General features: G+C 41.3%; 1 long non-coding RNA gene across 1 annotated transcript in view; it reads right to left on the bottom strand.

Moving 5' to 3' along the window:
• Nucleotides 1-8,878: 8,878 nt before the first annotated feature.
• LOC309630078 overlaps nucleotides 8,879-15,748 on the bottom strand; it is a 90,345-nt gene continuing 83,475 nt past the window's right edge. Inside the window, exon 2 of the long non-coding RNA XR_014245413.1 lies at nucleotides 8,879-15,618. This is a non-coding gene — a long non-coding RNA (uncharacterized lncRNA). The remainder of the gene's footprint in view (nucleotides 15,619-15,748) is intronic.

The raw sequence follows: 15,748 nt of genomic DNA, 5'->3' as shown, positions 1-15,748 counted from the left end.
CGTGAAGTGATCAGAGAATCATGATTCAATCAAATGGTTCTGCCAGGATCCTAAGCCCCAGAGCAGAACTCAGTTCATTGAAAAGATCATCATGACCCTAGGACTGAGCTCCTGCAGACTCTGCGATCGATCAGAACCGTTCTCCTTCTCCCCAGCTGCTTTCCATCTGCTGCTTTCTGCTTTCTCTTTCCACATCTTCGTCCAACTTCATTGCACTTTTTCACATTTTTCCCTGTCCTTCTTTGTGTCTCCTCCTGATATTAGCTTTCGCTTACCTTCCTGATTCCCATTTCCTATGCCCACTCTTTTATAAAATTTCTTGCTTTAATTTACTTCCTAAATCTTATTTTTAATACCTCCCTTAGCTTCCCACCCCAATATTTTCACTTTCCTTACTCCCTTCTGCCCTAGCATCCTGCATTCTGATTAGATGCCATATGTATAACAAGGTAGACAGATGCTTTGCTGTTAAACTAAAGGGCTTTTTAATCTACCAGAACAGAAACCATGAGCTTTCTTTTTGTTTGGGGACATCAGCAATTCATGGCAAAGGGCTTAGGAATACAAATGAAGGTTTTTTCTTCAAGCAGCATGGAGTCTCAGCATGTCTCTCTTACTCTTTCCTTATTTTACTTGATCTGCAAAGTAAAACTCTGAACATGTGATGGATTCGTAATTACCGCTAATGACACTTAGATGTCTGTATACACAGTGTTTTCATGAGCGGGGGGGGGGGGGGGTGGGGGGGTGGCTGGCCTATGTCCATGACTGTCAATGCATTTTACCTATTTATTCAGCTACATTTTTTTTTTTCAGTCTGTGACCATTCACAGTGTCGATTTTGATGGGTTTCTCAGGTTGCAATTTCCCAAATCTTTATCCAAATTGAAAGTGCTTTCATTTCTTTCTAGCACTCTCTTTGTAATCGGGCATGTCTTTTGAGTAGATAGTGAAGGCACACAGACAGCCTGTCAGGCCACATAGACAGGTAGGTCATGCTACGGTGCTGTTTCTGACAGCCATGACCCTCTAGGGTTCTCCTGGTTTTAGTCCTGATTCAAAAGAGAAAAATGTGAGAAGAGCCAGCAGTTTGGGGGCAAGCCCCCCCCCACCAGATGAAGACTCTTCTGACCCCAGAGTGTGCTTGGAGAGGAGCCCTGGCCAGCTTCCATCTCTCTTCAGGGTGGGATGGCTCATCTCCCACAGCAATGGGACCCCACTGCTGCTTGGCCAATGGGTAACAGCATGGAGTTAAGGATTAGGCTGCCATAGAGGCCGGGTTTCCAAGCCACACCCAAAGCCCCTTACATGGAATCTGTATCCCCAAGTCACCAAGAGTACTAGTGGGACTTCCACTAAGATGACATTTCAGGGTCCCTCATACGTTTTTGTGCCTGCAGTTTTAGTAAAGGAGCTTGGTGATGTCAATTTCTCTGACCTGTGCATTCATGATCTTCCCTAATGTCTATTTGGCCCCTCTTTTTTTCTCTCTGCCGTGTTGGTACCTCCTGACTCTACTAACCCAGAAGTCTTCACTCACTAGTAGTACTGGAACACCGGCCTCCTTCACCTCCCCTGGTGAAGAAGTGGCACCAAAGACCTTGCCCATCAGAACCCAACTGACCACACTGGCTCCATTGCACAGGTTCCAATGCTGAGTGTTAGGAAGGCTTTTATGTTACACGGTGGTTCAAAGTTTCTCTAACATGTGCAGAATTGCCATCAACATTGGAAAATACAGTCCTACAATACTTACCTCTGACTGCCTGGCAAAGCAAGTTCTTATCAAATAAACCACAGCCATAGATTTCTTGAAACCGAGTGACATTTTTCTTAACTCTCTGCAGACATTTTTAACCTGACTTTGGAACTTTGTACTTAGTATTCATATTTTACAAATGCGGAAACTGAAGAATCGGTAAGGAAGTAGCCTTTCCCACAGAGAGGTTCAAATAAATGATTACAATTGAAGAACTGGTCATATGACCTGTTTTGGTTTTTTTTTTTCCCCCCTTAGAGGGAGAAAAAAGTTCATGTTTTCTGCATGAGTGAGATTTCACACTCACTCTAACCAGGTGCTGTGGGACTCAAAAGGGCCACCTGTTATGGAGGTGACATAGGTCGGGAGGTAATTCTCAGCTGTTCCAACAAATAAACGTCAACATCACAGGTCACTTCTTTGACCCTGCTCTTTGTAGCATCTCACTGTGCAGCCAAGCCATTTATTCCATTTTAATTGAGCAAACCCAGCCTTTTTCTGCCTGTGCCTCTTTTGGCTTTTTCCTGCTACAGTTAACAGTGAACATTCTGATAAAAAGGAATGGATACTGCATAATCCCAAGTCCATGACCAACAAGGGGGCTTGTGCTTGAACTCACAGGGGCAATGGAGAGCCAACAGGAGGGAGTGATATTGGCCAGGAAGTCAGGAAGGTAGCGGGGATGGCTGCCCTCAAAGAACCCGGCAGAGCACACGGCTCGGTGGAGTTCACGGCTATTGTATCTCTCACAAAGGAACCTCTCTGGTCAGTCAGGAGGCCCAGCAGATAAGTCCCTGGGTTTTCTAAGAACAGCAGAATATATGATGTGGAAATCCCCAGCCGGCTGGGTCTAGTCCTTTGTGCACAGTAGGAAGTCCAGAAACCGGCCCATCTCTGAGCGCACTAAGATGCATCCCTGAGCACAGTAAACTGCATTCTTCCTCTGCCGGAACCGGCAGTCTCCTCAGGGTGTAGAATCACCAAGTCACAGGATGCTTGGCTCACTAAGCTATTCTGGTCGCTTTGAGTTAGCTCTCTCTTCCCTGTTCCTCTTCGAGAAAGCTTTCTCTATCCCCACACGCTTCAGAACTTCTGTTCACTTTCAAGTTTCTATTTTTTGTTCTTTTGTTAAGATCATTTCTCTTCAAGTCTTTCAAAGCGTCTTTGACGATTCTCAGAGACACAAAGCACTCTTTTGGCGTGTATCCCTGGTTATTTCAAGGAGGTGTCTGAGGAGGTGTGTGTGTGCCTGTGTGCACGTGGCCCCCTGCGTCTGGAGCGTGCGGTGCCGGCCTGCCAGTGTGCGGGGCCGTGTAACTGGCACGACGGATTGATCAGGGCCAGGTACCCTGTGCGGTCTGAGGGAAGATAGGTTTTCATTCTGACACTGTGCTTCTTTGTCTCTGTAACCTTATGGAAGTTATACCACCCATCTTCTTCTCAGTAAGGTCAAGATAGTATAGTATATTCATTTGTTCACAGGTAAAAATAATAAGCATGGCTTATTATTTTTGTTAAACTGATTTTACGTTACTCTTTTTTTATTGACGTATAGTTAATTTACAATGTTGTGTTAGTTTCATGTGTACAGCAAAGTGATTCAGCTATATATACATATATATCTATTCTTTTCAGGGTTTTTTTTTCCCTTATAGGTTATTACAAAATATTGAGTAGGGTTCCCTGTGCTATACAGTAGGTCCTTGTTGGTTATCTATTTTATATATAGTAGTGTGCATATGTTAATCCCAAACTCCTAATTTATTATTCTTATAATACTCCTTATTAGTTTAATTATTATATTGCCTGATTTTTAAATACTCCATGTGCAAATACATAGCGCTTAAACACATGCTTCTTTGGATCCTCAGCGCACCCATTAATGTGTAAAATTCTGCTGCATAGGAAGACAGCAAGAGTGCAGTATTCAGAGCCTAATTTCTGCAGTCCCATTTCTACCCCTTACTAACTGTGCACCCCATGTCCTCCTATGAAATGGATGATAGGGTATTTTCTACTGCGTAGGGCTGTTAGGACATTTAATGAGCAGATTAAAAGTGTCTGGCGTCTCAGTAAAGCCTCATAAAAGTGAGCAATGATGTTATTGCTCTTCAGACAACTTAGATCCAGCCCCACAAGTTTTCTCCTTTCTTGCAACACACCAAGATTTCTCCTGCCTCAAGACACCAGTCTTTTCACTTGCTGTTCTCTTGCTGCTGCCCTCCCCCGCCTCCAACACCTACTCTAATGTGTTTCAGCTTTATCTCATCCTTCAGGTCTCACTCACAGGAAGGCCTTTCATGATCATTGATTCTAAATGACATCTTCTCTCCTTTTGTGCTCTATCTCAATATCTTGTTTGCTGTTTATAGTGCTTATCAGAGTTTGAATTTATCGCTTACTTGTCTCTTTAAAGGTGGTTGATCTGTCCCAATGGATTATAATATCCCTGTGAGCAGCCTGTCTTATTGACCACACCTGTCTTATCGACCATTGAATTCCCTGCCCCAGTTTATTTATTCAGCTTACACTAATTAAGGGTTTGTTTTATGCTTAGCACTTCCCTAGGCACTGTAGCTATAGCAATGAGACAAACAAACAAATCTCTGCCTTCATGCCACTTACAGTTTAGTTGGGAACATAAAAAACAAATAGCTAAAATATATGGTGTGGTAGACGTGGACAAGTGTTAAGGAGAATAATAAATCATGGAAAAAGGATAAGGGAGGACTGGAGGAGGGACTGCAATTTTGGATAGGAGGGCCGGGAAAGGTCTCACTGTGGACAGGTAGAGAGAAGGGCAGTAGAGAGAAGGGCAAGTGCAAAGGCACAGAGGTGGGCGCTCACCTGCTATTTTGAGGAATAGGGAGGAAGTCTTTGGGGTGGAGTAGAGCAAGTGAGGAGAGACTGAAAGGAAATGGGTCAGAGAGATGACTGAGGACCATGTATGGGGCCATTGTAAGGAAGCCACGCTTTTAGTCTCAGTGGGCTAAGAAGGTTTGGAGAAGGGGAGTGACTGATGGGTTTTAACAGGATCATTCTGAATATTGAGCTGAAAATAGATTGAAGAAGGGCTCCAGCAGAAGCAGAAACTATTCCAAGAATCCAGGGGTAATGGAAACTCAGTAAGTACTTGTGAATAAATGAGTAAGCAAATGCACTTGTGCATGCTCTTGGAAGACCGTGAGTCTCTAGGTCGGTAGTTTGAGTATCGGCACACCAAAGTTCTAGAATCAGGGCTTCTTCCCTGTGTTTCTTTGTATTCAGGTAATGGTGTCTGTCTTGTTGCCATCAACCTCAAAACCACAAGAGACGAAGTGGTGGTGGTGATGGATAAAGCCAGAGAGATTGATGATACAAAACACTAAGACAGTTTTGCTCTAAAGCAATGCGTTGCTTTTGATCTGTGAAACAGGCGTTTCTCCTTCATCACCTAGCAGCAAAATGAGTATCATTTTTAATACAGAGAGAAAAAATAGAGAGACAAAAAGAAGTGGGAGAATAAGAACAAGAAAATGCCGTCATCATATCAAGTGTCAGCAAGAGCTGCTGGTCATCAGAGCTCTGGCTCAGATGAACTTGTCATTTTACTTCCTTATCCTGGGAACAAAGGGGAACTCTCTTAGGCTTTTTTACCATTTAGGAATGCCTTTGTCTAGTGTGCCTGATTCATAACAATCTGCTAAATATTTAATTACCAGCATAATGACTTTAATCAACAACAGTGGCCACAACTTCAAGAATAACTAGGTCTTTGAGATTTCTGGACCATAATCTGCTTGAAAATCAGCATTAATGAATGGAGAAAGACCTGAAACTGTTTAGACAAGAATACTCCTGATTATTTGACATGATAAAAACAAGTTCTTTAGAGTTTCATAAAATCCAAGCAATGAACAAACACAAAATTACTCTCAAAGGAAAAAAAGATAATAATAAATGATGGGGAAAAGATGACTGAGTAAACTTTTTGAGTTTATGGTCACAGGTCTGCGGTTCCACTAATAAAGCATTCCCAATTCACTGTGTACAGCCTTCCTCACCTCGAGCTCTTCTCCAGATATGGAAGAGCATTCATGGGAAATGTGTTGGGAGGGTAAGGGGAAAAGGAGGGGGAGCAAAGTAACTCCCTGTATTGGCTGCCAAATAGTTAGTTGAATCTAATCTTTGTTCCTGTTTTTCATAACACAGAAGTGTCATCTTTGGTTTAGAGTGAACCTTTCTGGGTTGAAGATCGTATTTTTAAAGCAAAAGATGAGATCTGAAAAAGTTTTTTCTGCCAACATGAGGAGAAAAAAAAAAATCAAAAAAGAAAAATTGAGCCTTTAAGCCCTGAATATCAGAAAAAGATTTTCTTCTTTCCAATCTACCCATATACTTACAGATGGAGCATTGCAACGGGTGATGGTTTAATGGCATATTGTATCACAAAAATAGCCCATCCTACCCCAATAATCTGACCATTTTTATTAATCCAGTCCTCCACAAAAGACTTGGGAGCATTTTCTAAAGCTTTCTTTTCCCATTTATTTTCCATCAGAGTCGGTACCCATTATCTAGAAGCAGTGATAGGTTGTAAGAATGTTCTCTGTGGGGATGATTGAGCGCTACTCTAAAGTTGATGATGTTTCTGCCAAGCCCATAGGTCTTAAGTTTCCCAAATGGACATATAAAACATAATATATTGTTGTTTCTTTCAAAAGCCTGAACTTGCAGAATATTTCTGGTAGTAAGCATCACAGGCCAGTACTCTGTCACATCCTGACTACTGTGGGGTATTTAAAGATCTGAAGTAGCAGATAAGTGAAGGGAAATAATGCTTAAGAGAGGAAGCGTAGGAATGAAGAGGGGGAGAGTGAAATAGACCTGAGATCTTTGAGGATGAGCAGCGTGTGAAAATGAAGAGGAAAGTAATCGATATTTTTTTTTCTCTCTTTTTTTTTTTCATCACTAAATATTTCTGAAAGCACTAGTATAATGTGTCAAGTACTGAGCTCCTCCTGCCAAAAATCAAAGAGAAAAAATACACATAAATTATAAAATTAAGGTGATGAAAAGTTTTTAAAGAAAAGAAAGGCAGGGGAAAAAACAAAGCTGCAGTTTGTAAGGCAATAAAATTGAAAGATGCAGGTGACTTGAGGGAGAGAGATGTACAGTGAGAGACTGGAAATCAAGGAAAGAGGAAGAGAGAGCTCTGAAAGAAGCAACAGATAGAAAAATAAAAGAGGGACAGAGGCACTGTTGACAGCTGGGAACAGCTTGAGAAAAGTCACGTATGCCCTCTGGGCTCCCAGCTACACACGAGCTGCAGTGGACTGTCAGGGCAGATAAACAAGGGAGAGTGGGAATGGGTACAATTTACAACTCGCTTGTCATCTGGGAAGGGAGCTGAGATGAATTGCACATCCTTTTCAAGTTGTCAGGACTTAGAAGGGGAACACACCTTGGCCTCATTAGCAAACAGCAAATGGAGAAGGACACCCCCATTTTCAGTCTTCCCTGGGAGGTCTGAGTCCTGTGCTGTATTGGCTCCACTCTGGCATAAGGACCTTTGTTTTTCTCCCCAGTGGAGTTTGTGTGCAGGGTTCTGATTAACCATGGTGATATAGAAGTGATATTCTTTGAAAAGTAGAGAGTTTCCCACTTGAAACATTTGCTGTTTCAGATTATGAAACACACACACACACACACACACATTATCTGTCTGAGTGTGGACTTGCTGAAGAGGTAACTCCCTTCAGATAGATACCTAGTCTATGAAAATATGAATGCAGTGAGCAAGAGAACTTTGATTATGGATTTTCTTCATCTTTGTCAAAACTAGCACATTTAAATGAAGTCTTGGATAAGAGAAAAATGCACAGATGTGTGGAAATCAACAACAGAGGGTGACAGTCAACAGAGCTAAATTGTTTTCATTTTACTTCAGATGCTCCCTGCCTTTCTGGTTCCCACACATCGTGAAGAAATCATAATTTTCATCTTGGGCGTGAACCATGAATTTCTCAGATAGGAAGCCTGGATGTGCCTCACCAGGACTAGACTGTTCTTGAGAGGAATATAGTTTAGCTTTGAATGTTTTGAACTTGGTCACATTTTTGGCAGTTTGCCTGGTGGCCATAGCTGTAGCTCAGATAATATTTGATGGGATATCCATGTCCTGTTTAAAAGCCCGTGAAATACTGCCCATTGTCCTGAAAAGGGATAATGGACTGGAAATAGACGTTAATTGTTTCTCAAAGGTAACAACTTGAATTTCTCAAAATCAGCGTAACAGGATGGCCATCCGATTGTGAGGAGATATGATAGCAAAATTATTTTCCATGTTGGTTCTTGGCTTCATGGAAGGTGGGAGTAGGCTGGGAGTGGTGGAGCTGATCAGATTGTGAGGCTTGGGGCAGAGATTAAGGGGAAACTAGAGTTTTGTATGTTATTGAATATTTTATTCAAGTAATGATCTGTATATTTCAAAAACCTTATGTTCCCTAAATGACAATAAGAAGAAACTGCGTTCAACGAGGCTGCCCTCCTCATCCTTGTGCCCTGGGGACATCATAAATGCCTGCCTTTTCTGGTTTCAAAGTCGCCACATCCTCCCTCTGGAACCGTGGGAGTGACAGGGCAGCAATTGTTGTCATTATTGTGGAATTCTGCCATTCCACCGGTTGTTTGTCATGTTCAGCACTATGTGCTATCTCAGCTCATTGGTAGCGCAGTATATTGGAATTGGAAGAATTAAATAGGTTCTCTTTCTTCCTTCTAAGGGTGCCAGTATTTCACTAGCACTTTTTGCTTGGCAAGATGTATAACTCTACACACACACGCATACACATACAGTACCAAGACAGGTACCTATGTAGTAAAGGGGATGTGGGTGGAATGTAAAAATGTCCTTTTATAAACATTGCTTATATAAGAGAGAGAAGAGGGGAAAAAATGTGAATCCCTTACTTGATTATGTGCAGACCAGCAAAAAACAGGTTTCATACAAGACAGTATAGAAATCTGCATGGCATCAGACATCTCAAGGGGGTTGGAAAAGAAATCTGAAAATGGTTCAAGCATATGGTCTATGGAATAGACACACTAGATACACACTCATTTGGTTATCTGATTAGCTTTCAGCTTTCATCAAGGAGTGTGTCATTCTTGAGATATGATCATGTGTGTGTGTGTGTGTGTGTCTGTGAAGTATAACTAAACTTATTCCTTTTAATTGCTGTTTAGATGGTTTTTGTTACAAGTCAAATGAGAGTTCTGGGATCCTCTAATTTTCGGGATTGTCTAAATAAACTAGATAGAATTGGAATGATAAAGCCGGAATGACTGTCCCCTTCCTTTGGATCTTGCTTATCTGCTGGTGTGAGACACTTGCCACTACACTTCATCTCATAGAGGGTGGAAACTGCCTAATTCCTTTTATCAGAGGCATATCTAAGATGACTACTCATGGGAACAAGTCATTCAACATTAAATTCTCTCATCTAAATGATACACGAGCCAGCACAGCTTCCCTTATATCCTCTGAATTTTTGAACTAATTCCATATAATTCTACTGCAGAAATGGAGACACAATCTCTGCTGAGGCAAGCTTGAGTGTTCTGTTTTCCTGTGACTTTGAAACTTTCAAGTTTCATGTTCTTTTTGCTTTTCTAAAATCTTCCAAGTTAATGGAGATACAGGAATGGGGAGGATAAATGAGGAAAGCAAAAAAAAAAAAATGTAGACAGGAAGAAAAGAAAAGTGTTTAGTGACAACAGCAAGCAGCAGCATAGAGAAAACTGGAAAAAGCTGCAGCTGCAGCAAGAAAGAAGGATCGAGTCAACAGGACGGTTATAAAAATAGAGAGAAAGAGCGAGGAGGACAAAGACGGTGGGAAGACAAGCAAAAAATAAAAAGCAAATGAGGCTGGAAGAGAAACCCATTTAGAGGACAGAAGTTGAGGGGAAGAGAGAAAAGATGCTGTAAGCAATGCCCCTAAATATGGTTTCATGGAATTTTCAAAGATCAGTTAAATAAAACATGTTATTGTTGAGGAGCAATTAAGATCAGTAGTAAGAAACAGTAGCAAGTAAACTAGATAAACCTGTAGAGCGCTGAAAGGATATAAACATAGCTGCAGATAAAGAGTAGTCATATAACATAAATTGACCTTCCTCCACTCATCCGCAACTCCATTCCACCTCCCAGTTCCTTTCCCCTCATGGAATACATATTTTGATTTATTTTTTGTACATTTAAATGTAACTTTTTGTAGAAAAGAAAGAAATGGCAATGTGTAGAAACATCCATATACCACAGGGAAACACCAATTTCAGCTCCTATTTAAAACTTCACAAGAATGAGCTCTCTTGACAGTTATTTAACCTATGATGACAGGTTACAAATTTCAAAAAGAAACAATGACTGCAGGTTTATTTATTCTATATGCCACATACTCTTCATAAATAAGTAAGTATTTGTGGAAACCCATTCTTTTGCTGCTGTTTACCTGTCACTCAAGCTTGTCTTTCAGTAATAGACTATAATGTCAAAAAGCCACAGCTTTATTAATTTGAGGCTGGTTGAGCTGTTGGAGGGGAGTCGGAAAGGGAGAAAGTTGTTCATTTTGTTTCAAATTCGGAAACCTTCTCCTTGTTAGCCTGAGAGGTCTTCAGCCCCGTCAGCAGCACCCTTGGCTTTCCTGGCTCTCGGGAGCACAGTGGCCGTCTTCTGGTCAGCAGCAGACTGACACTGGAGGAGATTAGCATCCTTGCTAGTCTGAGGACGGTATTTCCAGTTCACTAACCAGACTGGGAGTTGCCCAGAGAGGGAGGAGGCCCAGTTCTGGGGTATGGAATTACAGCTTCATTCCATTGGTCTCCAAGCCAGAGTAACGGTATCTGTGCAGTCTGGAGCTGCTCCATTCTTTCTCTTTTCCTTTGACTTAAAGCTAGGCTCCTGGAGCTGTGGTGGGAAGAAGATCCCCTCCCCTACCGTTGTGATCACTGGCAGTTACAACCACAGTTGAATTACAGCGCACTATTACACTGTAATAGTGTAATAGCTCCACTTCACGGAGCTGTGGCCTCCATGAAGCATTTTTCTTTGTAGCTGAAAGATCTCACTAAGGAAACAAACAGTAATCTGTGTCTACTCAGTAATATAAAGATAGAGAGTTCTGTGTAGTATTTTATGTACTCATGGATTGGCCACACTCATCCCACCCAAATTTTGCCACCTACTAGGAAACTATGGGTGTGTATATGAGTGTGTGTATGTTTGTGTGTAAATGCTAAGAGTCCACTTGTATACATAACCCTGGAAGGAACCGTGGCATGTGGAAAACGCCAGCTTCTCCAGGTAAAGGTGTAAAGTTTGCTAAAAGAAGCTAGAGTCTTCATCTTTAAATGGGACGGTTAATACTGCTCTTGGTTTTATACCCCAGAAGAGGGTCTGACACTGCTCATGAGATGGCAGCTCTTGAGGTTGTTAATAGCTCTACCTGCCTTAGGGAAGAGCTCTGTTTTCTGAACACAGTGAATTTTCTGTTCCAGGTTCATGGACACCTCTTGCGCTCTGGCCTTTCTCAGGCAGCCGCTGGCTGGTCCTCACCCCACCCCACCCCTGCTCAAGCAGCCCCCTCCCATCCAACATTGTCAGCTTGTCTGTGATGGGGAGAGAAGAACACAGGGACCCAGAACTAGGATGCATGGACTCCCCACTCTGGCTGCATTTAAACTTGACACGTACCAAAGAAACACAACCTAGATCAGTCCTGTGAGGCAGTTTCTCCAAAAGAGGAGGAAGAAAGAAATCATTAGCAACATTTTTTGGTAAATTAGTGCTTTATCTTAAGGATATAAGAATGAGGGTCTATTAACAAACTAAATTTTTGAAGCATATTATAAAATGGAAGAATGAGAAATAACGACCAGGAGTGGGAGGGAAAAGGCTTGGGTTGGCTAGGCAAAAGGAGGGAAGAAACTTCCAAAGATAGTCAGGAAAGGAGATTCTAAATTACAGATGGCTGCAAGGCTGCAACAGGCTTGGTTCAGGACCCAAGCCAACTTTAATGCAGATACACAGGCAATTCTTCGTAGAATTGGATCCAAAATTTTCCCATAACTGAAATTGTCTGTGTGTGTGTATATCCACTGTGTACTAACTTTACAAATCATAAAGCTAGTTTGCGGGGAGGGGATGTGGATACATTGTGTATTATAATAACCCAACCATGACACCCACTCCTTGCAAAATCACCTGGTGCTTATATTCTGAAGCATGTTGAGTGGACCCTATGGAATTTGAGTACTTATTTACTGCGTGACCTTTAGCCATTGTACTTACTGTGTGACCTTGTAGAAACCTCAGTTTGTCTCAGCCTCCTCACTGATAAAAATGTGATTGATGGCAGTGTCGGTCATCACACAGTAATAACTTGAGAACTAAATGCATAATAAAGTGGGCTAAATCTGAAGATGTGAAATAATAATGCAAAGCATTTAGAGCTTCAGAGACAGGTACCACATAAACTTCACAGAGGAATAGAAGCTTGTCTTCTCCCTTGTTCCTTGTAATTTATTCTTTACACTCTCCCATATTATAGAAGCCTATAAAGTGTTTGCAGGATATACAATTTGTATGAAAGAGGTTATAGAAAAGAAAGATGATTCATTCTAAACATTTATAACCTGCAGGCCCCTTTTTTTGCAAAAGAGAAAAGTGAGTCTTACTGGATGTACAGTATTGCACTTAAAAGTCAGTGGAAATGGTTCATAGGGGTCAGCAGCCAATTTATGGTTCATAGTTTGTATATTAATTTGAAAACTATTTTCAAATGGTTTATGGTGAGCAGTCTCAAATCAAGTGCAATACCGTTATTACTGGAAAAAAAACAAAAGACTGAACTCTGTCTCTCGTGAAGGTTAAATTGAGGAGATGCTTGCCTGTTTCTTTTTGTAGTCCTGTCTTTTTTAAGATGTTAAGGGGGGAACCCTAAAAGGCAGACAGAGTAAAGGCGGCAGTGAGAAGATCTTACCTCCTCACCAAGGTCACGTTCACCATAACAACTCTCTTCCTCAGATTCCAATATAGAGTGCTGGTGTGAAATGGCCTCAGTGAGGTCTGAACTTGGAACCTTTTCTAATTAAATCTTGAGATGTTTAGTGTGTTTTCATTTTGGTTTTCTAATTTGATAGGTCTCATTTGTGTCATTACTATGGATTTCTTAAACCCTTGCTTCAGTTATTAATTTCTCAATTGTCCCAGGCCAAGTCATTACACTTTGATCTACACATAACAGGGAGGAGAATTGGTGGAATTATCCAGAGAATTTAGGTCCAACTAGCATGGTTATCAGCAAAAGCCTCACTTTGAGATAAAGGATGTGGTTTACGTAAATTACTCAAGTGATGCTTTGACCCTCCACTTCTCTGAAGACTGTCATACCCTTAAACTTTGGAGACCTGACTTTCATTCTAATGACTTAGGGGAAATCTGGGGGCTGGGGATTTACAGTTTCAAGATTGTGATTCATTATTTCAATCTGAAGAAAAACCTTTCATGTTGAAAAGGTCAGTCATCTCTGTTGAGCATTTCCCTATTGAACATTTCCCATCATTAGCCCAGTTCTCATGTCGTAGTAGCTCAGGGTACTAGTTTGGCAGGGGAAGGTGAGGTGGGCAGGTGAGATCCCCTGCTGATGTAAATCTTCCGAAGGTTCCTCTTCATAATTTATGACAAAAAGAATCCTAGACCTATGGGCCAGAAAATTGGACTGAATATTGCTTATGAAGTTCTGTCTGATATGGTAAGTCTTAAAGGCATTTGGATTAGATTTTCTTGCTAGCTCAAAGAGGTCAGTTGAATAGACATTGTAGCAGAGCTATAGCAGAAACCTGGAAAACTGGGCTGTCCATTATCTTACGGTGTCTCTGGGTCAATGTGTTCTTGGTTCCAGTTGAGGACAACATGAACACTGCTGCCTGTGGATTCCTTGATGAGGAAACAACGTTCCATCATTCTTTGAGGAAAGTAGGGCTTTCACCAACTCACATATTGATCTTGGAGTGAGTCCTCCCCACCCCCACCCCCATGACCTCTTTTGTAGAACGGATACTCTGTGAGTTGTTGGGAGGAGGAGTGATCATGGGTCTGGGGTAATGAGGCTTCTGGAAGAGTGGCTTTCCTGAGTGAGTTGTGTTTCTTAAGGTGACTCAAGGACCAAAGAAGAGAACTCTTTGGAAATAGCATCTCAAAGTAGTCAGAACTTAGGAGCAAGGGTAAGAACTAGTGACCTACAGTTGATGTGTGATTGTGTTATTTGGTAGGAAGGTGGTTATCATTGGAGGACCTTGGTATACACACATGTTAAACTTTTACTTGGGAATTACTCAGCATGTGTACATTAACTCATTAATATTGCTCAAGCTGTAGAACGATTTAAAAAATGCTGTTTATACATTATAAAGAAGGATTCTGTAGTAAGAAACATTGAACATATCATTCAGGTTCACCTAGAGACTTAGAAGAAAATTCTATATTAAAATATTCTGAGGTACTGGTTTAATTAGTGAAGTTATACTACCTATACTTTGTTAACTTCCGTTATCTTTTTCCAAAGGGGGTCAAATCTCCTTTATATAATCTATACATTACATAATGTTAATACTTTAAACTGCAACATTACCAATAATCCCCCTACCCTCAATGCAACTAGCATAGGTCAAAAGACAATTAAGATTAGTCGGTGGCAAGTTGGCAGAACCCGTAATTCTCTCTCCTGAGTACTAGAAAGTTAATTGGATCACACGGCTGCATTTATCAGAGGCTTTCAGCACAAAACACAAAGCACACTTGCACATGGGGAGCTTTCCCATTTCTCTTCCTCCATGCTAGCTTTAGAAATCTGATCCAAAAAGTTGCATGCTCATAATAGGTATGATTAAGTCCCTACAATTGCCCCCAGGCACTATGCTGGATGTTGGGAATACAAAGATAATTAAGACATAGGTTCTACCTTTTACAAAGACAAGCAGACACAAAAAACATTATAGTATTAGATGGGAAGTTCTACAATAGAGGGGAGGGTTTAAGGTACGATTAGAGCCCAGAGTTGGGGGGAACATTTCCAAACCTAAAGTGAGAGGTGGGAAAAGTAAAGGAAGACTTCTTAACAGAGGAGACTTCTCCCGAGAGATGCCTAACTGTTGTCCTGGGTGCAGTGGCAAATGAGAGGTGAGGAAGTGAAGAAGGGAATAAAGGACATTCATTCAAGTAGCTCCTCCCTGCCAGGAAGGGGAGAGAGAGAACAGGAGAAGGTAGTGGAAGGAGGAGGGTGGATTTTTTTTTTCAAGGTAGAAGATTCTTGAGTATGTTCCTATGCTGAGAGGAGGAAACCAATAGAGAGGGAGAGTTGGAAGACAGAGGAGAGGGAGAAAAGAGGTAGAGCAAATAGCTGGAAGGTGTCAGAGAGGGAGGATTCGCAGTACAGGAGGAAGAATTAGCCTCTGACGTGACTGACAACCGCAAATCCTGAGGCCAAACAAGGAAAAATAAGTTGCAGCCCTGTTCACAGATATCTGCCAAATAGAATATAGACAGAAAATCACTTTGTGGTTGTGATTTTGTACCACTGCTATTAATGTAACCTAGAAACTAGAGTCTATAGGAAGGTGTCTCCATTTGTTGCTTGCTCTACAACTGTATCTAAATAATGTAACTATCACTGCCAGAATAAAGAAAGTAATCACTGTTGGTGATGGATTTAGATTTATTGATATTCTCAGATAATATTCATGGAGGCACCACAGGCTGCAAGCCTCCACATTGGGTGCTTAAAAATAGGTTAAGGGAAAAAAAAAAAAAAAAAAGACACCTGTATTGTATACCCATTCCATCAGTCACAGGCAATTACTACCCACACACAAAGATCAAAACAGAAGTTTAGCACGAGAAGACAGACACATCTTTTAAGGAAGGAGAATGTCGCAGTGTTCAGAATGTTA

This window comes from Balaenoptera borealis (genome assembly GCF_965194805.1).
Source record: "Balaenoptera borealis genome assembly, chromosome: 5".
Taxonomy (NCBI): domain Eukaryota; kingdom Metazoa; phylum Chordata; class Mammalia; order Artiodactyla; family Balaenopteridae; genus Balaenoptera; species Balaenoptera borealis.
The sequence above is the reverse complement of the archived record's forward strand: the minus strand, read 5'-3'. Positions and strand labels throughout refer to the sequence as shown.